The sequence below is a fragment of the Gavialis gangeticus genome, unplaced genomic scaffold, assembly GCF_001723915.1.
Source record: "Gavialis gangeticus isolate Ggan-Ray unplaced genomic scaffold, GavGan_comp1, whole genome shotgun sequence".
In the NCBI taxonomy this organism is placed as follows: domain Eukaryota; kingdom Metazoa; phylum Chordata; order Crocodylia; family Gavialidae; genus Gavialis; species Gavialis gangeticus.
The window spans coordinates 164,467,120-164,477,423 of record NW_017728992.1 but is presented as its reverse complement, the minus strand read 5'-3'; the positions used below and the strand labels follow the sequence as shown (position 1 = coordinate 164,477,423).

Genomic DNA, 10,304 nt, shown 5'->3' with positions numbered 1-10,304 from the left:
TGGTAATTTTTTTTTTTTTTTTTTTTTTACAGGAAAACAGATGCAAATGTGTATACCCTGCAAAAGCAAAATATTTTAGTAATTTTCCACTACTTCATCAAATTCCATTACAAAAGACATCACATCCTTTTCCAAATAAAATACCTAAGTAGTTTTAAAATGGAGATTGACAAATATTTCTGCAGCTTGAAATTTTCTCAGAAATTTTCTCCAGTAGAAATTTATGGTCAGTATAAGCTAGCTTCTCAATTCCCTTCTCTGATAATACAAGACAATATGAAGGTCTGTTATAATGGCTTATGAACACAGAAAACAAGCCTGGAAGGAACCTCTTGGGCCATCTTATCCAATACCTTGCTGTAGTAGGCAATCATGCCATAAGCCTTTTTATTAAGTATGTCAGAGACGGTGTGTACAGGCATTCAAGTTACAGCTGCCATTCTTCCCCTGGTCTCTGCTTTCCCAAATCTGGGGTGATCCTGGTCTGGCATTCATTTACCTCAGCAGGAACTCTCCGAGGTCGACTTTGAGTCCATTTATTTTTCTATGGGAAATGCCATTTCTGATGCAGGAGAAAGAGCTTGAAGTTTGCATGCTTTTGGTTTCTACCAGGCAAATGGAGATTCTCCCTAGTAAAAAGTAAAAAAACTTCTGTATTTTCTAATGATACCTCTCTGCTTTAGTAAACTTTATAGAGAGGTCCAACAGCAAAGATGATAAAAAATTTAGATACACCAGTGGTAGTTCCCAACTTCTGTGAAAACGCTGCGCAAGTGGAAAAGGTTTGTACGTAGAAAACAAGGCAGAATGATTGCTGAGACCTTTTTACATAATGCTTAGAATGCTATAGTATGTCTATATGGCACAAAGCCACCTCGCATGAGATGAGCTGTCACTGTGGTGAGAGGCACAATTCTCACCCAACTACCTTCCTCCTGAATTGGTAGTAGTGTAGCCCCATTTCGTGCAGCACTGTATGGGCATGTCCCAACAACTGTGCATGTGTGGTTTGCAGTAACCTTAAATACATGCCACTGCTATTTGTCCCATGGGAAGCGCAGAATCCTGCATGTGCATGCTTGTGGGGACACGCCCTATGTGTACCAATAAGTTCTGCTGAAAAGCAAAACTCATTGTAATTTATTTTAAGCGCCAGGGTTTTCTGTCATACCTCTTCCCTCATCTTTATTGTTCTTTGTAAACAAAATCTGAATTCTATACCTGTGTATATAAAAATAAGTTAACAATTGTGAGACTTTAAACTCAGTTAATTCTTACATTCTTCTTCCCACAGTTTCATTCTGGGCTTTAAGAAAGAAAACATATATTTTTAAAATTTCATGACAACCAATTTTGCCTTACTTAAGACTGGCAGCATATCTGTACAAGACATACAAAGCAGTGCTCCATCATGAACTATTATTCATGTTGAACTTCCTACCACTGGAGCTCTTACAGTAGTGGTGCTGTTAGAGCCGTGCTGTAAAGATACTTCAAAGATTTGCTTTTCAACATCGTAGTCACAATATGGTAATAGTTCTCCTGCAGATCTATTCAAGGACTTTCACAAATCAATCACATTAAGTGCAATGACAAGTACTAGAAAATATTGGGTTTTTAATGGAAACGATTAAACTATTACCAATTCAGCTAGCTTACTTAACAGGAAGATGCATATGAATCCTTAAAATGTACTGACCAACATAAACTAGCTCATGACAGTTCTTTACTTCATCAGGAACTAACTTTAGTGTTTTTCCTTAAGTTTTATTTTCATGAGTACACAAGTACTTAATTCAGTTTTTCCTATTTTGTCTCGGTGGCAGGGCACTGTAGGTGCCTGCCACTTAAAGGGCCTGAGCCAAGCTGCCAGCAGGTGCCTGACTGCAGCAGCCATTTTAAATCCCTGGCTGCCTTTATAACCGCATCAGTTCCCTGCTGGCAGAGGAGGCAGCAACATCGCCTGGCTGCAAGGCCGCTGGTACCATCCTGGAGATAAGGGGGGAGCTGTAGGGGATGGTTTAAGAGGCTCCCGATCCTCAGCATGACCTAAACCTGCACCCTGCCGGGAGTGGGTGGCCTGGTGGGGCTCTCAGTGGTGTGGGAGCCCCAGGAAATACCAGGCTAGTGATCACCCCTGCGAAAGGCAAGTAGGGGTGCCTTAACCCCAGCCCTCACTTTCTGGTGGGTTAGAAATAACATCTAAGGCTGAGCACAATGACCTACTGCCCCAGGGGGGAGTGAAAGTCCCTGGTGAGACCCTGGAGCACCAGTCCTGCTGTGTGCATTGGGAATAAGATCAAAGTGAGGAGTAGAGGCCAGGTAAGCTTCAGAAAGCACCTGCGCCAGTTAAGGAGAGACCCCGTAGGGCCAGGCACGCTCCCCAGAGCTTCTAAGCCAGGAATGGGGAACCCCACTCCAGAAAGTGTAGGCAGGAGGCAAAGACCCCACTGAGGGACTCAACTGGTCAATGCAGGGGCCAGGACCTAAGGGGCAAAAGGGCCAGGGCACACCATGAGGGACGCCTATGATAAGCAAGGGAGCTCAGGGTCCCAACTGGGCGTGAGACAGGGTCAGGGCTTACAGAAGCCGAAGGTCCCCATGGTTGGGGGCCACAGCTAATGGGCGAAGGCAAGGGTCCAACTAACTGCCTGAGATGCTATCTGTGAGGCTTGGGCCGTGGTGTAGCGGTGGTACGGGAGCTGCAGAAATGCCCCTAATATCGGGGTGTAACAATGGGCAGCCTGCCTCCCACCTTAATTAACAATTTATTAATTACCAATAAAGCGTGGCAGGAAAGACAGGTGGGCAGTGTGCCCAGAGGCAGGTGGGGAGCTAGCTGCGGCTAGTGAGGGATGCTACCTTGCCACAGTCTCTTACATTAAAATTGTTGTCATTCAAAATGTTGTTCTTCCATTAAATTGTGCCACTCAAATTAAAAATCATCCATCCAGTATCAGGAATAAAACTTTTATTGGGACAAGTTTATAATTACATGGAAGTTGTTTTTTTAGATATTTGGTCCCATTTTAACAATTTTTAAATCTCCCACAACACGCACTGCAAAACAATACTACTCCTATCCAGACTCTTCTTTTCCCTCCAGATGAAGAGTTACAATACTGTGCTATATTTTGACACAGTAGATTCTTCATGGTTATTCTGTAAACAATTATGAAGAACTTGACTGATTAAAAAAAAGGAATATTCGTGCTTTTCAGGCAGCCACTATATTTTTCCAAGTGGTACAAGTCTGTAAACTGTGGAAGAATTATAGTGGTCAATGTTTTTAATGTTGCCCTAAATACTGTTACTTCAGTGTTCCATGTGATACTCTATATTTATTACTGCAAATACTGGATGATGCTACCTTGTCATTCAATGGAACTGAAAAAGGTTATGAAGCATAACTACATATACAAAAAACTAAAGCTATATTCAACAACACTGGATTGAATTGTAAGAATACTAAGCATAATCAGTATCCCAAAAGGAGGAGAAAAAAAACAAAAAATAAGTTCTATCAAGTTCTATGAAACGCAATTATTCCACCCTATTTTATACAATACCTGAAGACTGGTATCTGATAAGGACCTTGGTCAACAATTCTGCATCTCAGGCACAGTGGAACGTTCATTATAAAGGTAAATGTTATCCGTGCAGAAAATAGTTTTCTTGTGATTGTCCTTAATCCAAAAAAACTAGTTTCTTCTGCTCCAAGTTCAAGGTGTGCTTATGTTAAAAGGAGGCAAAGTTAAAGAAGTGCATCTATTTAAAACAAAAGCTCTTCTAAAACAATACATTAGATTGTACACTCAATTCTCCCCCTGGGGAGAGAATGAGAGAGAAAGCAAATGAAACATGACAGATGTCAGTCATGTTGTTTAATGGTACTAATATAGAATCATGGAATCATAGACAATTAGGGTTGAAAGGGACCTCAGGAGGTCATCTAATTCATTTTGCCTCCCCACCAATCAAAGCAGAAGCATCCCCAACTACATCATTCCAGCCAGGGCTTTGTTAAGCCAGGCCTTAAAAGCCTCCAAGGATGGAGATTCCACCACCTCTCTAAGTAACTTGATCCAGTGCTTCACTACCCTCCTAGCAAGACAATTTTTCCCAAACCTCCAATGCTGCAACTTTAGACTGTTGCTCCTTGTTCTATCGTCTGTTACCGCTGAAAACAGTCTGGCTCCATCCCCTTTCGACCCCCACTTCAGGTAGTTAAAGGATGCTACCAGATACCCTCTCAGTCTTCTCTTCTCCAAACTAAATAAACCCAGTTCCCTCAGCCTCTTCTCAAAAGTCATGTGCCCCAGCCCCTGAACCATTTTCCTTGCTCTCCACTGAACTCTCTCCAACTTGTCTATATCTTTTCTATAGCAGGGGGACCAAAACTGGACACAATACTCCAGATGTGGCCTCACCAGTGCAGAATAGAGTGGAATAATTACTTCCCTTGATCTGCTGGCAACACGCCAACTGGCAGTGAAGCCCAGTATGCAGTTAGCCTTCTTGGCAACAAGAGCACACTGCAGACTCATATCCAGTTTACTGTCCACTGTAACCCCCAGGTCCTTTTCTGCACAGCTGCTGCTTAGCCAGTCACTCTCCAGGCAGTGCATGGGATTCTTCAGTCCTAAGTGCAGGCCTTCGCACTTGTCCTTGTTGAACCTCATAAGATCCCTTTTGGCCTAATCCTCCAATTTGTCTAGGTTATTCTGAATCTTAGCCCTACCCTTCTGTATATCTACTACACCCCCCATCTTGCTGTCATCTGCAAACTTGCTGAGGGTGCAATAGATCCCATCTTCCAGATGGTTAATGAAAATATTTAACAAGACAGCCTCTAGAACTGACCCCTGGGGCACTCCACTTGATACCAGCTACCAACTAGACATTGAGCCATTGATTACTACCGGTTGAGCCTGACAATCCAACCAGCTTTCTATTCACATTACAGTCCATTCATCCAACCCATACTTCCTCAGTCTGTTTGCAAGAACACTGTGGGAGACTCCACTAACAGCCTTGCTAAAGTCAAGGTATACCACATCCGCTGCTTTCTCCACGTCCACAGAGCCGCTTATCTTGTCACAAAAGGCCATCAGGTTGGTCAGGCATGACTTGCCGTCGGTGAATCTATGCTGACTGTCCCTAATCACCAGGGATCCAGGTTTTCCATTCACCATGGAAAAACACAGTAAACCCCAGATTTTCTCCTTTAAAGGAGAAAAATGCAGGACACGGGTTTCCCCTTGCAGGCTGGCAGAGTTCCAGCCTGAAAGAGGCTGGTGGAAGTGGTAGGAGGGTGGTTAGGCAGTTGGGTGCCATGTGCATGTGAGAATGTACACATGCACATGGCCACTAGGCAGCCTGGAGAGCAGCTCCCTGCAGGTAAGTCTGGTGGCAGGGGGAATTGAGGCCCCCATAGCGAGGGAGTTGGACAGGGCTGGTGCTGCTGTACAGCTAAGGTGGTGCATGGAGCCTGGGGAAGAGGGGAAGGGGGAGCAGGCTATGGGAGGCTCATCTTGGGGGCAGTGTGGAAGCTGGCTCCCTACTGCTGCGCACACTCCCAGAGGGACATGGGGGGCAGGTGCCCTACAAATTTGTGCATGGGGCAGAGGCAGGCTGCCTGCTGCAGACTTGGGCTCCCTGCCCTGTTGCCCTCCCCCCAGGGTCTCCATGTCTTGGAGGGCTCTGGATGGGGAATGAGACTCATCAGTCAGGGTGAGGGGACTCTGAGTGGGGAGTGAGGGCCACCAACAGGGTCTAGGTGGCTGTGGGTGGGGAGTGAAGGGTAACAGCATGGGCAGGGCATCGGCATATCAGGGCTGCTCACCAGTGGGGGAGAACAGGTGCACCTGAACCTGCATCCTGGTGAGCAAAGACGGCAGGGGGAACTATGATTTTCCATGATGAACTCAAAATTAAACACCAAAATGTATAGGTATTTAGCCTTTGTTTTATTAATCTGATTGAGGCAATGGCAGGTTTCCAAATTGCTTTAAAATTGCAAATATATCAATAAAATATTGTGTTCAACTGATACCTATGTATATAGTTGTGCTTTATTTTAATCATGGAAAAATGCAGATTTGGGAGTTCTTAATCAGAGAAAGTGCTATTTTTAATCAGATAATTTGTGATTTTTAAACAAAGAAAACCAGGATCCCTGAATCACCTTCTCCTCCATGGACCTGATCCATGATTTTTCTGGGGACTGAGATGAGACTGACAGGTCTGCAGTTACCTTGGTCCTCCTCCTTCCCTTTCTTAAAGATGGGCACTATATTTGCCCTTTTCCAGTAATCCAGGACCTCCCCCAATTGCCACGAGTTTTCAGAGATAATGGACAGTGACTCTCCAATCACATCAGCCAACTCTCTCAGCACCCTTGGATGCCTCCCATCTGGCCCCATGGGCTTGTACCTGTCCTGCTTTTCTAAATAGTCCCTAACCTGTTTTTTCACCACTGACGGCTGCTCCTCCCCAAACTGTACTGCCCAATGCAGCAGTCTGAGAGTTGACCTTGCCTGTGAAGACTGAGGCAGAAAAGGCATCGAGTACTTCAGCCTTTTCCCTCATCATTTGTCACTAGATTGCCTCCCCCATTCAGATTACTATAGCCATCCTCCCCACTTTATGCAGTTTTTTATTGTACCTACTTATGACTTCAGAATACAAATGCAGAGACTTTATTATAAGGCTGGCACAGATAAGTCCTTGAAACTGTACCTGAACACCTATATCATTCCTAGAAACAATAAAGAAATACCAATACTAGTTACAGGGCACCCCCACGACTGGGAGCCCAGTCAGGAAGCATGATTCTATGGATTGTGCTTAAGATCCCATCATGCCTTTACCGGCCTGTCTGAAAAGGGTCTAAATTTTCACCAAAAAAACCCAATAATTAAAAATAATAAACATAAATGTTTAAAATAATGTTCATTATAGATTTAATAGCTGTAATTACTTTTAAAAACATAAATACCAACTCCTAAAATCTATACTAAACAAAGCAGATAAATTTTAAGTGTCTTTATAGTCTATTAAAGTCAGTGGGATTTAAAACATATGCCACAACGAACAGAATTCTCAAAGAGATTATGAATAATCTTAGAAACATTTAACTATCCATTGATTTGTAATTTTGTATTTTTAACTCTGAGATTTTAACTGTCATTTCTCAAAAAAACTGTACAACTGTCTGAAACGTAGATCAGAATAGTAGTCTCTCAATAATGATTTTCTAAGAATTAGCTTATTTTGTTGTCATTTGCACATATGCAAAGTTAGAGTCTATTTATGTCATTTAGCTGGTTTTAATTTCAACAAAAGACTTAATAGAGCTATACAGATGTAAAACAATTGATTAAAGATGTTGTAAATCATTTTAGGTCATTAAAAAAAGCATCAGTCTTTTGTAGTAATCAAGTTGAAAAAAAATCAATAAAATACCATGCGCATTCTAGGAAAAAACGGAAAATTCCTTACCTGTACTGATTCTCTGAAGAACTCTTCTTACAGGGTTTCTAGTCTTGGACCCTCCATTAGCTGAAAACTTTTCAGCACACACAGGTAGAGATTATAGCTAATCAGCATGAGAGCTCAGTTAGTCTCACTTAAACTATTTCTACTTCAGCCATAGAATCTCAGTAACTTCTTAAACAGTTGTGCATAGATTCAATCATTTATTTGCATTATGGTACCAGCTAGAGGCCCAACTGAGGTCAGGTCCCAAAAAACTTAGAAATTATATGCATAATAAGACAGAACTCCATTCCCTCAGGGGGAGGGATCTTGCAGAAATGTATACATATGCTTGAAACTAAGTGCACATAAAGTCTTTTCATGACAGACGGCTAAGCCCATTATCCTGTACATATTTTTTGCGTATGCTTAATTTTACTACTGTGAGTAGTCCCACTGATTTCAGAAACCACTCACAGAAGAAAAGCTAAGCAGATACCTGTGATCTCTTTTGTTCAAATTTTGTCAGCTCCTCTCATTTCTTGTCCATTATGCAAAAATTTCCAAGCTAAAATAATTTACATTCAAACTATTAAAGTAGCTCCCAGTTCAGTTTCAGACAGCAAACTAACTTAAAAAGCTGTCTCTGAAATACTTATGCGTACTGACTTGCATAGGGAGTAGTGCTTTCCTTCTGAAATACTACCACCACTGTTCCTGTGAGTGTATTTTAACAGGAAATGGCTGCCTCAGCTCCCAGACTAGTGTGCGACTTTCTTACCATTCCATTTTTTTTTTTGTTTCCTATTCATTATATTCTCTGTTTAATTATACTATTTACTACAGTGGTAGTAAATATGCTATAGCATATTTTGCACAAGCAGTCAAATTTTAGCAATATTACACCGCATTTCAGCACTCTGCTAGCACATCTTTTTTTGAGATAAGGATGAGGATGCAGGAATAGTTTTGTGAAAAATAAAGAGATTTGCAAATTAAGAAAGTGGTAACTTCCTAAGTACTACTGTAAAAACAGCTAAATGAAAAAGGCCATAAGTAAAATATTTTCAAGGAGGTGTAAAATGAAGTTAGTTTTATAATTTTAAATGATGAGAAAATTAAAATCATGTTTAAAAGTAAAATCTACTGAAGTCACTTTTTGGAGACTGTTCAAACATATTCTTATGTATTTCTTACAATGGAAATTTTTAAACTGGGACAATAAATATTTGAACTAAACCACTGGCAACACACTGCCAGTAAGTGTTCTTACCTAAAACAAAACACACCTCAGCAATCAGCAATACCAAGCAACATGACAGGTGGTCTGGGACAGATGTCATTGATCTTTCTTTGTTTAATATTGAACAAGCTGTTACTAAGTAACATCATGAACAAAACATACCTAACCTTTACTGCTGTTCACAAAATGTATTGAGAATGGCAAATGGGTAGGGTGACTTCAGCATCAGAAGAACTCATTACAGAATGGTTGTGTTACTCTTCTAGCAAAATATTAACAGGTAGTAAAATAAATCCCTGTAATTCAAAGGATAATTGCTCAGTGACACTTTAAAAACAATTTGTGGAAGAGGTACAAAAATACTAACCCAGTATTGTCACATGGGTATTTCTACCTCCCTAAGGAGAAGCACTGACACTAATCACCTAAGAGAGTCTTGTCCATGAATCTACACATGAAAGATACCTTATCTTCAGTGTAAGAGCATTATACTCCTAATACCCTGGACAGGAATAAGTGAGCAGTGAAAATGGTTATCTCTGTGCTGCTGTCACTTGCTCGCCTCAATTTTTTCAAAGAGTTGCACATAGAAGATAATACAGCTAGGTAGTACATTTTATCCCTCTTAAGGAAACCCTCTATAACTGCAGCTGTGCAGGCGTGAGAATACCCAAAGTAAGGTCATCATCATACTACAGTACATTAGTGCCAGCTAAATCAATGCAAAGAAGGCACAGAACAAACGTAAATTTCCTTCACCTTGCAAATCTATCCCTGCAATAAATAACACCATTGCCATAAGGGTCAGAAATCTGAGGTGGGTGAGGATGGTTTGGCTGTGACCACTTCATCTCCCCTCTGATAATGCAGCAAGGCAGAGTCCAAAGTTTATGCAGAAGCAGTTCCTGCTCTAGCCTCATTAAACTAACAATAATATAATACCAAAAGAAACTAAACATTATAATAATTTAGCAACGTATTATAGTGGTTACTATTATTAAGTAAATTAGATATGCATTCTAGGGGTGCACTGAGATTTTTGGGACCGATACCAATAGCCGATTTTTAAGGAGGCATATCGGCCAATACCAATCCGATTTCCGATACCAGCCCAGCAGCTTGGAGAGCTGAGCGCAGCTGGTAGATCTGGTGTGATAGAAGAGGAGGGGGAGGGAAGAGGCTTGGGGGGAGGCAGATCAAGGCCCCCGCAGGGAGGGAGGAGTGGGTCTGGGGCAAGCGCTGCCCAGCTGGGGCGGGACTGGCACAGGACAGAGCTGCAGCTCGTCCGGGGGGTGCGGGGAGGGGGTGCAGTTCCCACCACCGTGTGCTGCTTGGTTAGGAGCCGCTGATCCGGCGCTCGCCTGCTTATCTGGCGGCTCCCGCCACTGCTTCCGCTGCTCATCCAGGGGGGCATGGGAAGGTACATGTGCCCCTGGATCTGCGTGGGGCAGAACGACGTGGGCTGGAAAGAGTCCCGCACAGCCCCAGTCTGCAGCTGCAGCCTGCCCAGCGTGACGTGCACAGATCCCCGCCCCACCCCGCACAGATCCGGAGGCACAAGCGCCCCCCCCCCCCCCCCCCC

General features: G+C 42.6%; 1 long non-coding RNA gene across 1 annotated transcript in view; it reads right to left on the bottom strand.

Moving 5' to 3' along the window:
- LOC109305123 overlaps positions 1–7,571 on the bottom strand; it is a 56,414-nt gene extending 48,843 nt beyond the window's left edge. The window contains exon 1 of the long non-coding RNA XR_002099563.1: positions 7,504–7,571. This is a non-coding gene — a long non-coding RNA (uncharacterized LOC109305123). The remainder of the gene's footprint in view (positions 1–7,503) is intronic.
- Between the last annotated feature and the right edge of the window lie 2,733 nt (positions 7,572–10,304).